At 57.5% G+C, this 11,551-nt stretch overlaps 32 non-coding genes and 1 pseudogene across 32 annotated transcripts; all 33 read left to right on the forward strand.

The window, feature by feature from the left end:
• Nucleotides 1–181: 181 nt before the first annotated feature.
• On the forward strand, nt 182–300 carry LOC129897608 (5S ribosomal RNA). Its single transcript, XR_008768689.1, has one exon. It is a non-coding gene; the product is annotated as a 5S ribosomal RNA (ribosomal RNA).
• A 245-nt stretch (nt 301–545) lies between these two features.
• Nucleotides 546–689, forward strand: LOC129897724 (5S ribosomal RNA; annotated as a pseudogene).
• A 224-nt stretch (nt 690–913) lies between these two features.
• Nucleotides 914–1,032, forward strand: LOC129897330 (5S ribosomal RNA). Its single transcript, XR_008768425.1, has one exon. It is a non-coding gene; the product is annotated as a 5S ribosomal RNA (ribosomal RNA).
• Nucleotides 1,033–1,257: 225 nt separating this feature from the next.
• Nucleotides 1,258–1,377, forward strand: LOC129897646 (5S ribosomal RNA). The gene has a single exon (XR_008768724.1). It is a non-coding gene; the product is annotated as a 5S ribosomal RNA (ribosomal RNA).
• Nucleotides 1,378–1,601: 224 nt separating this feature from the next.
• On the forward strand, nt 1,602–1,720 carry LOC129897332 (5S ribosomal RNA). Its single transcript, XR_008768427.1, has one exon. It is a non-coding gene; the product is annotated as a 5S ribosomal RNA (ribosomal RNA).
• A 225-nt stretch (nt 1,721–1,945) lies between these two features.
• LOC129897333 (5S ribosomal RNA) lies at nt 1,946–2,064 on the forward strand. Its single transcript, XR_008768428.1, has one exon. It is a non-coding gene; the product is annotated as a 5S ribosomal RNA (ribosomal RNA).
• Nucleotides 2,065–2,287: 223 nt separating this feature from the next.
• Nucleotides 2,288–2,406, forward strand: LOC129897334 (5S ribosomal RNA). The gene has a single exon (XR_008768429.1). It is a non-coding gene; the product is annotated as a 5S ribosomal RNA (ribosomal RNA).
• Nucleotides 2,407–2,628: 222 nt separating this feature from the next.
• LOC129897335 (5S ribosomal RNA) lies at nt 2,629–2,747 on the forward strand. Its single transcript, XR_008768430.1, has one exon. It is a non-coding gene; the product is annotated as a 5S ribosomal RNA (ribosomal RNA).
• A 222-nt stretch (nt 2,748–2,969) lies between these two features.
• On the forward strand, nt 2,970–3,088 carry LOC129897504 (5S ribosomal RNA). Its single transcript, XR_008768591.1, has one exon. It is a non-coding gene; the product is annotated as a 5S ribosomal RNA (ribosomal RNA).
• Nucleotides 3,089–3,310: 222 nt separating this feature from the next.
• LOC129897336 (5S ribosomal RNA) lies at nt 3,311–3,429 on the forward strand. Its single transcript, XR_008768431.1, has one exon. It is a non-coding gene; the product is annotated as a 5S ribosomal RNA (ribosomal RNA).
• Nucleotides 3,430–3,651: 222 nt separating this feature from the next.
• Nucleotides 3,652–3,770, forward strand: LOC129897337 (5S ribosomal RNA). Its single transcript, XR_008768432.1, has one exon. It is a non-coding gene; the product is annotated as a 5S ribosomal RNA (ribosomal RNA).
• A 222-nt stretch (nt 3,771–3,992) lies between these two features.
• LOC129897338 (5S ribosomal RNA) lies at nt 3,993–4,111 on the forward strand. The gene has a single exon (XR_008768433.1). It is a non-coding gene; the product is annotated as a 5S ribosomal RNA (ribosomal RNA).
• Nucleotides 4,112–4,333: 222 nt separating this feature from the next.
• On the forward strand, nt 4,334–4,452 carry LOC129897339 (5S ribosomal RNA). The gene has a single exon (XR_008768434.1). It is a non-coding gene; the product is annotated as a 5S ribosomal RNA (ribosomal RNA).
• A 223-nt stretch (nt 4,453–4,675) lies between these two features.
• Nucleotides 4,676–4,794, forward strand: LOC129897340 (5S ribosomal RNA). The gene has a single exon (XR_008768435.1). It is a non-coding gene; the product is annotated as a 5S ribosomal RNA (ribosomal RNA).
• Nucleotides 4,795–5,016: 222 nt separating this feature from the next.
• Nucleotides 5,017–5,135, forward strand: LOC129897341 (5S ribosomal RNA). Its single transcript, XR_008768436.1, has one exon. It is a non-coding gene; the product is annotated as a 5S ribosomal RNA (ribosomal RNA).
• A 222-nt stretch (nt 5,136–5,357) lies between these two features.
• LOC129897343 (5S ribosomal RNA) lies at nt 5,358–5,476 on the forward strand. Its single transcript, XR_008768438.1, has one exon. It is a non-coding gene; the product is annotated as a 5S ribosomal RNA (ribosomal RNA).
• A 222-nt stretch (nt 5,477–5,698) lies between these two features.
• On the forward strand, nt 5,699–5,817 carry LOC129897345 (5S ribosomal RNA). The gene has a single exon (XR_008768439.1). It is a non-coding gene; the product is annotated as a 5S ribosomal RNA (ribosomal RNA).
• A 222-nt stretch (nt 5,818–6,039) lies between these two features.
• On the forward strand, nt 6,040–6,158 carry LOC129897346 (5S ribosomal RNA). Its single transcript, XR_008768440.1, has one exon. It is a non-coding gene; the product is annotated as a 5S ribosomal RNA (ribosomal RNA).
• A 222-nt stretch (nt 6,159–6,380) lies between these two features.
• LOC129897347 (5S ribosomal RNA) lies at nt 6,381–6,499 on the forward strand. Its single transcript, XR_008768441.1, has one exon. It is a non-coding gene; the product is annotated as a 5S ribosomal RNA (ribosomal RNA).
• Nucleotides 6,500–6,721: 222 nt separating this feature from the next.
• On the forward strand, nt 6,722–6,840 carry LOC129897348 (5S ribosomal RNA). Its single transcript, XR_008768442.1, has one exon. It is a non-coding gene; the product is annotated as a 5S ribosomal RNA (ribosomal RNA).
• A 222-nt stretch (nt 6,841–7,062) lies between these two features.
• On the forward strand, nt 7,063–7,181 carry LOC129897349 (5S ribosomal RNA). Its single transcript, XR_008768443.1, has one exon. It is a non-coding gene; the product is annotated as a 5S ribosomal RNA (ribosomal RNA).
• A 222-nt stretch (nt 7,182–7,403) lies between these two features.
• Nucleotides 7,404–7,522, forward strand: LOC129897350 (5S ribosomal RNA). Its single transcript, XR_008768444.1, has one exon. It is a non-coding gene; the product is annotated as a 5S ribosomal RNA (ribosomal RNA).
• A 222-nt stretch (nt 7,523–7,744) lies between these two features.
• LOC129897351 (5S ribosomal RNA) lies at nt 7,745–7,863 on the forward strand. Its single transcript, XR_008768445.1, has one exon. It is a non-coding gene; the product is annotated as a 5S ribosomal RNA (ribosomal RNA).
• Nucleotides 7,864–8,085: 222 nt separating this feature from the next.
• LOC129897352 (5S ribosomal RNA) lies at nt 8,086–8,204 on the forward strand. The gene has a single exon (XR_008768446.1). It is a non-coding gene; the product is annotated as a 5S ribosomal RNA (ribosomal RNA).
• Nucleotides 8,205–8,426: 222 nt separating this feature from the next.
• On the forward strand, nt 8,427–8,545 carry LOC129897353 (5S ribosomal RNA). The gene has a single exon (XR_008768447.1). It is a non-coding gene; the product is annotated as a 5S ribosomal RNA (ribosomal RNA).
• Nucleotides 8,546–8,767: 222 nt separating this feature from the next.
• LOC129897355 (5S ribosomal RNA) lies at nt 8,768–8,886 on the forward strand. Its single transcript, XR_008768449.1, has one exon. It is a non-coding gene; the product is annotated as a 5S ribosomal RNA (ribosomal RNA).
• Nucleotides 8,887–9,108: 222 nt separating this feature from the next.
• On the forward strand, nt 9,109–9,227 carry LOC129897356 (5S ribosomal RNA). The gene has a single exon (XR_008768450.1). It is a non-coding gene; the product is annotated as a 5S ribosomal RNA (ribosomal RNA).
• Nucleotides 9,228–9,449: 222 nt separating this feature from the next.
• On the forward strand, nt 9,450–9,568 carry LOC129897357 (5S ribosomal RNA). Its single transcript, XR_008768451.1, has one exon. It is a non-coding gene; the product is annotated as a 5S ribosomal RNA (ribosomal RNA).
• A 222-nt stretch (nt 9,569–9,790) lies between these two features.
• Nucleotides 9,791–9,909, forward strand: LOC129897358 (5S ribosomal RNA). The gene has a single exon (XR_008768452.1). It is a non-coding gene; the product is annotated as a 5S ribosomal RNA (ribosomal RNA).
• Nucleotides 9,910–10,131: 222 nt separating this feature from the next.
• Nucleotides 10,132–10,250, forward strand: LOC129897359 (5S ribosomal RNA). The gene has a single exon (XR_008768453.1). It is a non-coding gene; the product is annotated as a 5S ribosomal RNA (ribosomal RNA).
• Nucleotides 10,251–10,472: 222 nt separating this feature from the next.
• On the forward strand, nt 10,473–10,591 carry LOC129897361 (5S ribosomal RNA). The gene has a single exon (XR_008768454.1). It is a non-coding gene; the product is annotated as a 5S ribosomal RNA (ribosomal RNA).
• A 221-nt stretch (nt 10,592–10,812) lies between these two features.
• LOC129897362 (5S ribosomal RNA) lies at nt 10,813–10,931 on the forward strand. Its single transcript, XR_008768455.1, has one exon. It is a non-coding gene; the product is annotated as a 5S ribosomal RNA (ribosomal RNA).
• Nucleotides 10,932–11,153: 222 nt separating this feature from the next.
• LOC129897363 (5S ribosomal RNA) lies at nt 11,154–11,272 on the forward strand. Its single transcript, XR_008768456.1, has one exon. It is a non-coding gene; the product is annotated as a 5S ribosomal RNA (ribosomal RNA).
• Nucleotides 11,273–11,551: the final 279 nt, after the last annotated feature.

Raw genomic sequence — 11,551 nt, forward strand, 5'->3', positions numbered from 1 at the left:
ACAAGTATTTTTTTGCGGACACGACATTCGGGGCCTAGACGCCGTTAGGACGTGCGATGGAGGCGCTAAGGACGGGCGTGACAGGCGGCAGGGTGCGTCGGTGCGTGGAGGGCAGGGCGCACGCCGGGGCGTTTGGGAGGGGAAGGGGGTGTTTAATAGAATTTAGAGCGCTAGGAATGATGGATGCGATCATACCAGCACTAACGCACCGGATCCCATCAGAACTCCGAAGTTAAGCGTGCTTGGGCGAGAGTAGTACTAGGATGGGTGACCCCCTGGGAAGTCCTCGTGTTGCATCGGAAGTCCTCGTGTTGCATCCCTCCTTTTTGTCGGAATTCGGCACGGTTTCGTCTACTCGACAACAAGTATTTTTTTGCGGACACGACATTCGGGGCCTAGACGCCGGTTAGGACGTGCGATGGAGGCGCTAAGGACGGGCGTGACAGGCGGCAGGGGTGCGTCGGTGCGTGGAGGGCAGGGCGCACGCCGGGGCGTTTGGGAGGGGAAGGGGGGTGTTTAATAGAATTTAGAGCGCTAGGAATGATGGATGCGATCATACCAGCACTAACGCACCGGATCCCATCAGAACTCCGAAGTTACCCTCCCATCAGAACTCCGAAGTTAAGCGTGCTTGGGCGAGAGTAGTACTAGGATGGGTGACCCCCTGGGAAGTCCTCGTGTTGCATCCCTCCTTTTTGTCGGAATTCGGCACGGTTTCGTCTACTCGACAACAAGTATTTTTTTGCGGACACGACATTCGGGGCCTAGACGCCGTTAGGACGTGCGATGGAGGCGCTAAGGACGGGCGTGACAGGCGGGCAGGGTGCGTCGGTGCGTGGAGGGCAGGGCGCACGCCGGGGCGTTTGGGAGGGGAAGGGGGGTGTTTAATAGAATTTAGAGCGCTAGGAATGATGGATGCGATCATACCAGCACTAACGCACCGGATCCCATCAGAACTCCGAAGTTAAGCGTGCTTGGGCGAGAGTAGTACTAGGATGGGTGACCCCCTGGGAAGTCCTCGTGTTGCATCCCTCCTTTTTGTCGGAATTCGGCACGGTTTCGTCTACTCGACAACAAGTATTTTTTTGCGGACACGACATTCGGGGCCTAGACGCCGTTAGGACGTGCGATGGAGGCGCTAAGGACGGGCGTGACAGGCGGCAGGCGTGCGTCGGGTGCGTGGAGGGCTGGGGCGCACGCCGGGGCGTTTGGGAGGGGAAGGGGGTGTTTAATAGAATTTAGAGCGCTAGGAATGATGGATGCGATCATACCAGCACTAACGCACCGGATCCCATCAGAACTCCGAAGGTTAAGCGTGCTTGGGCGAGAGTAGTACTAGGATGGGTGACCCCCTGGGAAGTCCTCGTGTTGCATCCCTCCTTTTTGTCGGGAATTCGGCACGGTTTCGTCTACTCGACAACAAGTATTTTTTTGCGGACACGACATTCGGGGCCTAGACGCCGTTAGGACGTGCGATGGAGGCGCTAAGGACGGGCGTGACAGGCGGGCAGGGTGCGTCGGTGCGTGGAGGGCAGGGCGCACGCCGGGGCGTTTGGGAGGGGAAGGGGGTGTTTAATAGAATTTAGAGCGCTAGGAATGATGGATGCGATCATACCAGCACTAACGCACCGGATCCCATCAGAACTCCGAAGTTAAGCGTGCTTGGGCGAGAGTAGTACTAGGATGGGTGACCCCCTGGGAAGTCCTCGTGTTGCATCCCTCCTTTTTGTCGGGTATTCGGCACGGTTTCGTCTACTCGACAACAAGTATTTTTTTGCGGACACGACATTCGGGGCCTAGACGCCGTTAGGACGTGCGATGGAGGCGCTAAGGACGGCGTGACAGGCGGCAGGGGTGCGTCGGTGCGTGGAGGGCCGGGCGCACGCCGGGGCGTTTGGGAGGGGAAGGGGGGGTGTTTAATAGAATTTAGAGCGCTAGGAATGATGGATGCGATCATACCAGCACTAACGCACCGGATCCCATCAGAACTCCGAAGTTAAGCGTGCTTGGGCGAGAGTAGTACTAGGATGGGTGACCCCCTGGGAAGTCCTCGTGTTGCATCCCTCCTTTTTGTCGGAATTCGGCACGGTTTCGTCTACTCGACAACAAGTATTTTTTTGCGGACACGACATTCGGGGCCTAGACGCCGTTAGGACGTGCGATGGAGGCGCTAAGGACGGGCGTGACAGGCGGCAGGGGTGCGTCGGTGCGTGGAGGGCAGGGCGCACGCCGGGGCGTTTGGGAGGGGAAGGGGGGTGTTTAATAGAATTTAGAGCGCTAGAATGATGGATGCGATCATACCAGCACTAACGCACCGGATCCCATCAGAACTCCGAAGTTAAGCGTGCTTGGGCGAGAGTAGTACTAGGATGGGTGACCCCCTGGGAAGTCCTCGTGTTGCATCCCTCCTTTTTGTCGGAATTCGGCACGGTTTCGTCTACTCGACAACAAGTATTTTTTTGCGGACACGACATTCGGGGCCTAGACGCCGTTAGGACGTGCGATGGAGGCGCTAAGGACGGGCGTGACAGGCGGCAGGGTGCGTCGGTGCGTGGAGGGCAGGGCGCACGCCGGGGCGTTTGGGAGGGGAAGGGGGTGTTTAATAGAATTTAGAGCGCTAGGAATGATGGATGCGATCATACCAGCACTAACGCACCGGATCCCATCAGAACTCCGAAGTTAAGCGTGCTTGGGCGAGAGTAGTACTAGGATGGGTGACCCCCTGGGAAGTCCTCGTGTTGCATCCCTCCTTTTTGTCGGAATTCGGCACGGTTTCGTCTACTCGACAACAAGTATTTTTTTGCGGACACGACATTCGGGGCCTAGACGCCGTTAGGACGTGCGATGGAGGCGCTAAGGACGGGCGTGACAGGCGGCAGGGTGCGTCGGTGCGTGGAGGGCAGGGCGCACGCCGGGGAGTTTGGGAGGGGAAGGGGGTGTTTAATAGAATTTAGAGCGCTAGGAATGATGGATGCGATCATACCAGCACTAACGCACCGGATCCCATCAGAACTCCGAAGTTAAGCATGCTTGGGCGAGAGTAGTACTAGGATGGGTGACCCCCTGGGAAGTCCTCGTGTTGCATCCCTCCTTTTTGTCGGAATTCGGCACGGTTTCGTCTACTCGACAACAAGTATTTTTTTGCGGACACGACATTCGGGGCCTAGACGCCGTTAGGACGTGCGATGGAGGCGCTAAGGACGGGCGTGACAGGCGGCAGGGTGCGTCGGTGCGTGGAGGGCAGGGCGCACGCCGGGGCGTTTGGGAGGGGAAGGGGGTGTTTAATAGAATTTAGAGCGCTAGGAATGATGGATGCGATCATACCAGCACTAACGCACCGGATCCCATCAGAACTCCGAAGTTAAGCGTGCTTGGGCGAGAGTAGTACTAGGATGGGTGACCCCCTGGGAAGTCCTCGTGTTGCATCCCTCCTTTTTGTCGGAATTCGGCACGGTTTCGTCTACTCGACAACAAGTATTTTTTTGCGGACACGACATTCGGGGCCTAGACGCCGTTAGGACGTGCGATGGAGGCGCTAAGGACGGGCGTGACAGGTGGCAGGGTGCGTCGGTGCGTGGAGGGCAGGGCGCACGCCGGGGCGTTTGGGAGGGGAAGGGGGTGTTTAATAGAATTTAGAGCGCTAGGAATGATGGATGCGATCATACCAGCACTAACGCACCGGATCCCATCAGAACTCCGAAGTTAAGCGTGCTTGGGCGAGAGTAGTACTAGGATGGGTGACCCCCTGGGAAGTCCTCGTGTTGCATCCCTCCTTTTTGTCGGAATTCGGCACGGTTTCGTCTACTCGACAACAAGTATTTTTTTGCGGACACGACATTCGGGGCCTAGACGCCGTTAGGACGTGCGATGGAGGCGCTAAGGACGGGCGTGACAGGCGGCAGGGTGCGTCGGTGCGTGGAGGGCAGGGCGCACGCCGGGGCGTTTGGGAGGGGAAGGGGGTGTTTAATAGAATTTAGAGCGCTAGGAATGATGGATGCGATCATACCAGCACTAACGCACCGGATCCCATCAGAACTCCGAAGTTAAGCGTGCTTGGGCGAGAGTAGTACTAGGATGGGTGACCCCCTGGGAAGTCCTCGTGTTGCATCCCTCCTTTTTGTCGGAATTCGGCACGGTTTCGTCTACTCGACAACAAGTATTTTTTTGCGGACACGACATTCGGGGCCTAGACGCCGTTAGGACGTGCGATGGAGGCGCTAAGGACGGGCGTGACAGGCGGCAGGGTGCGTCGGTGCGTGGAGGGCAGGGCGCACGCCGGGGCGTTTGGGAGGGGAAGGGGGTGTTTAATAGAATTTAGAGCGCTAGGAATGATGGATGCGATCATACCAGCACTAACGCACCGGATCCCATCAGAACTCCGAAGTTAAGCGTGCTTGGGCGAGAGTAGTACTAGGATGGGTGACCCCCTGGGAAGTCCTCGTGTTGCATCCCCTCCTTTTTGTCGGAATTCGGCACGGTTTCGTCTACTCGACAACAAGTATTTTTTTGCGGACACGACATTCGGGGCCTAGACGCCGTTAGGACGTGCGATGGAGGCGCTAAGGACGGGCGTGACAGGCGGCAGGGTGCGTCGGTGCGTGGAGGGCAGGGCGCACGCCGGGGCGTTTGGGAGGGGAAGGGGGTGTTTAATAGAATTTAGAGCGCTAGGAATGATGGATGCGATCATACCAGCACTAACGCACCGGATCCCATCAGAACTCCGAAGTTAAGCGTGCTTGGGCGAGAGTAGTACTAGGATGGGTGACCCCCTGGGAAGTCCTCGTGTTGCATCCCTCCTTTTTGTCGGAATTCGGCACGGTTTCGTCTACTCGACAACAAGTATTTTTTTGCGGACACGACATTCGGGGCCTAGACGCCGTTAGGACGTGCGATGGAGGCGCTAAGGACGGGCGTGACAGGCGGCAGGGTGCGTCGGTGCGTGGAGGGCAGGGCGCACGCCGGGGCGTTTGGGAGGGGAAGGGGGTGTTTAATAGAATTTAGAGCGCTAGGAATGATGGATGCGATCATACCAGCACTAACGCACCGGATCCCATCAGAACTCCGAAGTTAAGCGTGCTTGGGCGAGAGTAGTACTAGGATGGGTGACCCCCTGGGAAGTCCTCGTGTTGCATCCCTCCTTTTTGTCGGAATTCGGCACGGTTTCGTCTACTCGACAACAAGTATTTTTTTGCGGACACGACATTCGGGGCCTAGACGCCGTTAGGACGTGCGATGGAGGCGCTAAGGACGGGCGTGACAGGCGGCAGGGTGCGTCGGTGCGTGGAGGGCAGGGCGCACGCCGGGGCGTTTGGGAGGGGAAGGGGGTGTTTAATAGAATTTAGAGCGCTAGGAATGATGGATGCGATCATACCAGCACTAACGCACCGGATCCCATCAGAACTCCGAAGTTAAGCGTGCTTGGGCGAGAGTAGTACTAGGATGGGTGACCCCCTGGGAAGTCCTCGTGTTGCATCCCTCCTTTTTGTCGGAATTCGGCACGGTTTCGTCTACTCGACAACAAGTATTTTTTTGCGGACACGACATTCGGGGCCTAGACGCCGTTAGGACGTGCGATGGAGGCGCTAAGGACGGGCGTGACAGGCGGCAGGGTGCGTCGGTGCGTGGAGGGCAGGGCGCACGCCGGGGCGTTTGGGAGGGGAAGGGGGTGTTTAATAGAATTTAGAGCGCTAGGAATGATGGATGCGATCATACCAGCACTAACGCACCGGATCCCATCAGAACTCCGAAGTTAAGCGTGCTTGGGCGAGAGTAGTACTAGGATGGGTGACCCCCTGGGAAGTCCTCGTGTTGCATCCCTCCTTTTTGTCGGAATTCGGCACGGTTTCGTCTACTCGACAACAAGTATTTTTTTGCGGACACGACATTCGGGGCCTAGACGCCGTTAGGACGTGCGATGGAGGCGCTAAGGACGGGCGTGACAGGTGGCAGGGTGCGTCGGTGCGTGGAGGGCAGGGCGCACGCCGGGGCGTTTGGGAGGGGAAGGGGGTGTTTAATAGAATTTAGAGCGCTAGGAATGATGGATGCGATCATACCAGCACTAACGCACCGGATCCCATCAGAACTCCGAAGTTAAGCGTGCTTGGGCGAGAGTAGTACTAGGATGGGTGACCCCCTGGGAAGTCCTCGTGTTGCATCCCTCCTTTTTGTCGGAATTCGGCACGGTTTCGTCTACTCGACAACAAGTATTTTTTTGCGGACACGACATTCGGGGCCTAGACGCCGTTAGGACGTGCGATGGAGGCGCTAAGGACGGGCGTGACAGGCGGCAGGGTGCGTCGGTGCGTGGAGGGCAGGGCGCACGCCGGGGCGTTTGGGAGGGGAAGGGGGTGTTTAATAGAATTTAGAGCGCTAGGAATGATGGATGCGATCATACCAGCACTAACGCACCGGATCCCATCAGAACTCCGAAGTTAAGCGTGCTTGGGCGAGAGTAGTACTAGGATGGGTGACCCCCTGGGAAGTCCTCGTGTTGCATCCCTCCTTTTTGTCGGAATTCGGCACGGTTTCGTCTACTCGACAACAAGTATTTTTTTGCGGACACGACATTCGGGGCCTAGACGCCGTTAGGACGTGCGATGGAGGCGCTAAGGACGGGCGTGACAGGCGGCAGGGTGCGTCGGTGCGTGGAGGGCAGGGCGCACGCCGGGGCGTTTGGGAGGGGAAGGGGGTGTTTAATAGAATTTAGAGCGCTAGGAATGATGGATGCGATCATACCAGCACTAACGCACCGGATCCCATCAGAACTCCGAAGTTAAGCGTGCTTGGGCGAGAGTAGTACTAGGATGGGTGACCCCCTGGGAAGTCCTCGTGTTGCATCCCTCCTTTTTGTCGGAATTCGGCACGGTTTCGTCTACTCGACAACAAGTATTTTTTTGCGGACACGACATTCGGGGCCTAGACGCCGTTAGGACGTGCGATGGAGGCGCTAAGGACGGGCGTGACAGGCGGCAGGGTGCGTCGGTGCGTGGAGGGCAGGGCGCACGCCGGGGCGTTTGGGAGGGGAAGGGGGTGTTTAATAGAATTTAGAGCGCTAGGAATGATGGATGCGATCATACCAGCACTAACGCACCGGATCCCATCAGAACTCCGAAGTTAAGCGTGCTTGGGCGAGAGTAGTACTAGGATGGGTGACCCCCTGGGAAGTCCTCGTGTTGCATCCCTCCTTTTTGTCGGAATTCGGCACGGTTTCGTCTACTCGACAACAAGTATTTTTTTGCGGACACGACATTCGGGGCCTAGACGCCGTTAGGACGTGCGATGGAGGCGCTAAGGACGGGCGTGACAGGCGGCAGGGTGCGTCGGTGCGTGGAGGGCAGGGCGCACGCCGGGGCGTTTGGGAGGGGAAGGGGGTGTTTAATAGAATTTAGAGCGCTAGGAATGATGGATGCGATCATACCAGCACTAACGCACCGGATCCCATCAGAACTCCGAAGTTAAGCGTGCTTGGGCGAGAGTAGTACTAGGATGGGTGACCCCCTGGGAAGTCCTCGTGTTGCATCCCTCCTTTTTGTCGGAATTCGGCACGGTTTCGTCTACTCGACAACAAGTATTTTTTTGCGGACACGACATTCGGGGCCTAGACGCCGTTAGGACGTGCGATGGAGGCGCTAAGGACGGGCGTGACAGGCGGCAGGGTGCGTCGGTGCGTGGAGGGCAGGGCGCACGCCGGGGCGTTTGGGAGGGGAAGGGGGTGTTTAATAGAATTTAGAGCGCTAGGAATGATGGATGCGATCATACCAGCACTAACGCACCGGATCCCATCAGAACTCCGAAGTTAAGCGTGCTTGGGCGAGAGTAGTACTAGGATGGGTGACCCCCTGGGAAGTCCTCGTGTTGCATCCCTCCTTTTTGTCGGAATTCGGCACGGTTTCGTCTACTCGACAACAAGTATTTTTTTGCGGACACGACATTCGGGGCCTAGACGCCGTTAGGACGTGCGATGGAGGCGCTAAGGACGGGCGTGACAGGCGGCAGGGTGCGTCGGTGCGTGGAGGGCTGGGCGCACGCCGGTGCGTTTGGGAGGGGAAGTGGGTGTTTAATAGAATTTAGAGCGCTAGGAATGATGGATGCGATCATACCAGCACTAACGCACCGGATCCCATCAGAACTCCGAAGTTAAGCGTGCTTGGGCGAGAGTAGTACTAGGATGGGTGACCCCCTGGGAAGTCCTCGTGTTGCATCCCTCCTTTTTGTCGGAATTCGGCACGGTTTCGTCTACTCGACAACAAGTATTTTTTTGCGGACACGACATTCGGGGCCTAGACGCCGTTAGGACGTGCGATGGAGGCGCTAAGGACGGGCGTGACAGGCGGCAGGGTGCGTCGGTGCGTGGAGGGCAGGGCGCACGCCGGGGCGTTTGGGAGGGGAAGGGGGTGTTTAATAGAATTTAGAGCGCTAGGAATGATGGATGCGATCATACCAGCACTAACGCACCGGATCCCATCAGAACTCCGAAGTTAAGCGTGCTTGGGCGAGAGTAGTACTAGGATGGGTGACCCCCTGGGAAGTCCTCGTGTTGCATCCCTCCTTTTTGTCGGAATTCGGCACGGTTTCGTCTACTCGACAACAAGTATTTTTTTGCGGACACGACATTCGGGGCCTAGACGCCGTTAGGACGTGCGATGGAGGCGCTAAGGACGGGCGTGACAGGCGGCAGGGTGCGTCGGTGCGTGGAGGGCAGGGCGCACGCCGGGGCGTTTGGGAGGGGAAGGGGGTGTTTAATAGAATTTAGAGCGCTAGGAATGATGGATGCGATCATACCAGCACTAACGCACCGGATCCCATCAGAACTCCGAAGTTAAGCGTGCTTGGGCGAGAGTAGTACTAGGATGGGTGACCCCCTGGGAAGTCCTCGTGTTGCATCCCTCCTTTTTGTCGGAATTCGGCACGGTTTCGTCTACTCGACAACAAGTATTTTTTTGCGGACACGACATTCGGGGCCTAGACGCCGTTAGGACGTGCGATGGAGGCGCTAAGGACGGGCGTGACAGGCGGCAGGGTGCGTCGGTGCGGGGAGGGCAGGGCGCACGCGGGGGCGTTTGGGAGGGGAAGGGGGTGTTTAATAGAATTTAGAGCGCTAGGAATGATGGATGCGATCATACCAGCACTAACGCACCGGATCCCATCAGAACTCCGAAGTTAAGCGTGCTTGGGCGAGAGTAGTACTAGGATGGGTGACCCCCTGGGAAGTCCTCGTGTTGCATCCCTCCTTTTTGTCGGAATTCGGCACGGTTTCGTCTACTCGACAACAAGTATTTTTTTGCGGACACGACATTCGGGGCCTAGACGCCGTTAGGACGTGCGATGGAGGCGCTAAGGACGGGCGTGACAGGCGGCAGGGTGCGTCGGTGCGTGGAGGGCAGGGCGCACGCCGGGGCGTTTGGGAGGGGAAGGGGGTGTTTAATAGAATTTAGAGCGCTAGGAATGATGGATGCGATCATACCAGCACTAACGCACCGGATCCCATCAGAACTCCGAAGTTAAGCGTGCTTGGGCGAGAGTAGTACTAGGATGGGTGACCCCCTGGGAAGTCCTCGTGTTGCATCCCTCCTTTTTGTCGGAATTCGGCACGGTTTCGTCTACTCGACAACAAGTATTTTTTTGCGGACACGACATTCGGGGCCTAGACGCCGTTAGGACGTGCGATGGAGGCGCTAAGGACGGGCGTGACAGGCGGCAGGGTGCGTCGGTGCGTGGAGGGCAGGGCGCACGCCGGGGCGTTTGGGAGGGGAAGGGGGTGTTTAATAGAATTTAGAGCGCTAGGAATGATGGATGCGATCATACCAGCACTAACGCACCGGATCCCATCAGAACTCCGAAGTTAAGCGTGCTTGGGCGAGAGTAGTACTAGGATGGGTGACCCCCTGGGAAGTCCTCGTGTTGCATCCCTCCTTTTTGTCGGAATTCGGCACGGTTTCGTCTACTCGACAACAAGTATTTTTTTGCGGACACGACATTCGGGGCCTAGACGCCGTTAGGACGTGCGATGGAGGCGCTAAGGACGGGCGTGACAGGCGGCAGGGTGCGTCGGTGCGTGGAGGGCAGGGCGCACGCCGGGGCGTTTGGGAGGGGAAGGGGGTGTTTAATAGAATTTAGAGCGCTAGGAATGATGGATGCGATCATACCAGCACTAACGCACCGGATCCCATCAGAACTCCGAAGTTAAGCGTGCTTGGGCGAGAGTAGTACTAGGATGGGTGACCCCCTGGGAAGTCCTCGTGTTGCATCCCTCCTTTTTGTCGGAATTCGGCACGGTTTCGTCTACTCGACAACAAGTATTTTTTTGCGGACACGACATTCGGGGCCTAGACGCCGTTAGGACGTGCGATGGAGGCGCTAAGGACGGGCGTGACAGGCGGCAGGGTGCGTCGGTGCGTGGAGGGCAGGGCGCACGCCGGGGCGTTTGGGAGGGGAAGGGGGTGTTTAATAGAATTTAGAGCGCTAGGAATGATGGATGCGATCATACCAGCACTAACGCACCGGATCCCATCAGAACTCCGAAGTTAAGCGTGCTTGGGCGAGAGTAGTACTAGGATGGGTGACCCCCTGGGAAGTCCTCGTGTTGCATCCCTCCTTTTTGTCGGAATTCGGCACGGTTTCGTCTACTCGACAACAAGTATTTTTTTGCGGACACGACATTCGGGCCTAGACGCCGTTAGGACGTGCGATGGAGGCGCTAAGGACGGGCGTGACAGGCGGCAGGGTGCGTCGGTGCGTGGAGGGCAGGGCGCACGCCGGGGCGTTTGGGAGGGGAAGGGGGTGTTTAATAGAATTTAGAGCGCTAGGAATGATGGATGCGATCATACCAGCACTAACGCACCGGATCCCATCAGAACTCCGAAGTTAAGCGTGCTTGGGCGAGAGTAGTACTAGGATGGGTGACCCCCTGGGAAGTCCTCGTGTTGCATCCCTCCTTTTTGTCGGAATTCGGCACGGTTTCGTCTACTCGACAACAAGTATTTTTTTGCGGACACGACATTCGGGGCCTAGACGCCGTTAGGACGTGCGATGGAGGCGCTTAGGACGGGCGTGACAGGCGGCAGGGTTCGTCGGTGCGTGGAGGGCAGGGCGCACGCCGGGGCGTTTGGGAGGGGAAGGGGGTGTTTAATAGAATTTAGAGCGCTAGGAATGATGGATGCGATCATACCAGCACTAACGCACCGGATCCCATCAGAACTCCGAAGTTAAGCGTGCTTGGGCGAGAGTAGTACTAGGATGGGTGACCCCCTGGGAAGTCCTCGTGTTGCATCCCTCCTTTTTGTCGGAATTCGGCACGGTTTCGTCTACTCGACAACAAGTATTTTTTTGCGGACACGACATTCGGGGCCTAGACGCCGTTAGGACGTGCGATGGAGGCGCTAAGGACGGGCGTGACAGGCGGCAGGGTGCGTCGGTGCGTGGAGGGCAGGGCGCACGCCGGGGCGTTTGGGAGGGGAAGGGGGTGTTTAATAGAATTTAGAGCGCTAGGAATGATGGATGCGATCATACCAGCACTAACGCACCGGATCCCATCAGAACTCCGAAGTTAAGC

Source organism: Solanum dulcamara, chromosome 7 (assembly GCF_947179165.1).
Source record: "Solanum dulcamara chromosome 7, daSolDulc1.2, whole genome shotgun sequence".
NCBI classification, from domain to species: domain Eukaryota; kingdom Viridiplantae; phylum Streptophyta; class Magnoliopsida; order Solanales; family Solanaceae; genus Solanum; species Solanum dulcamara.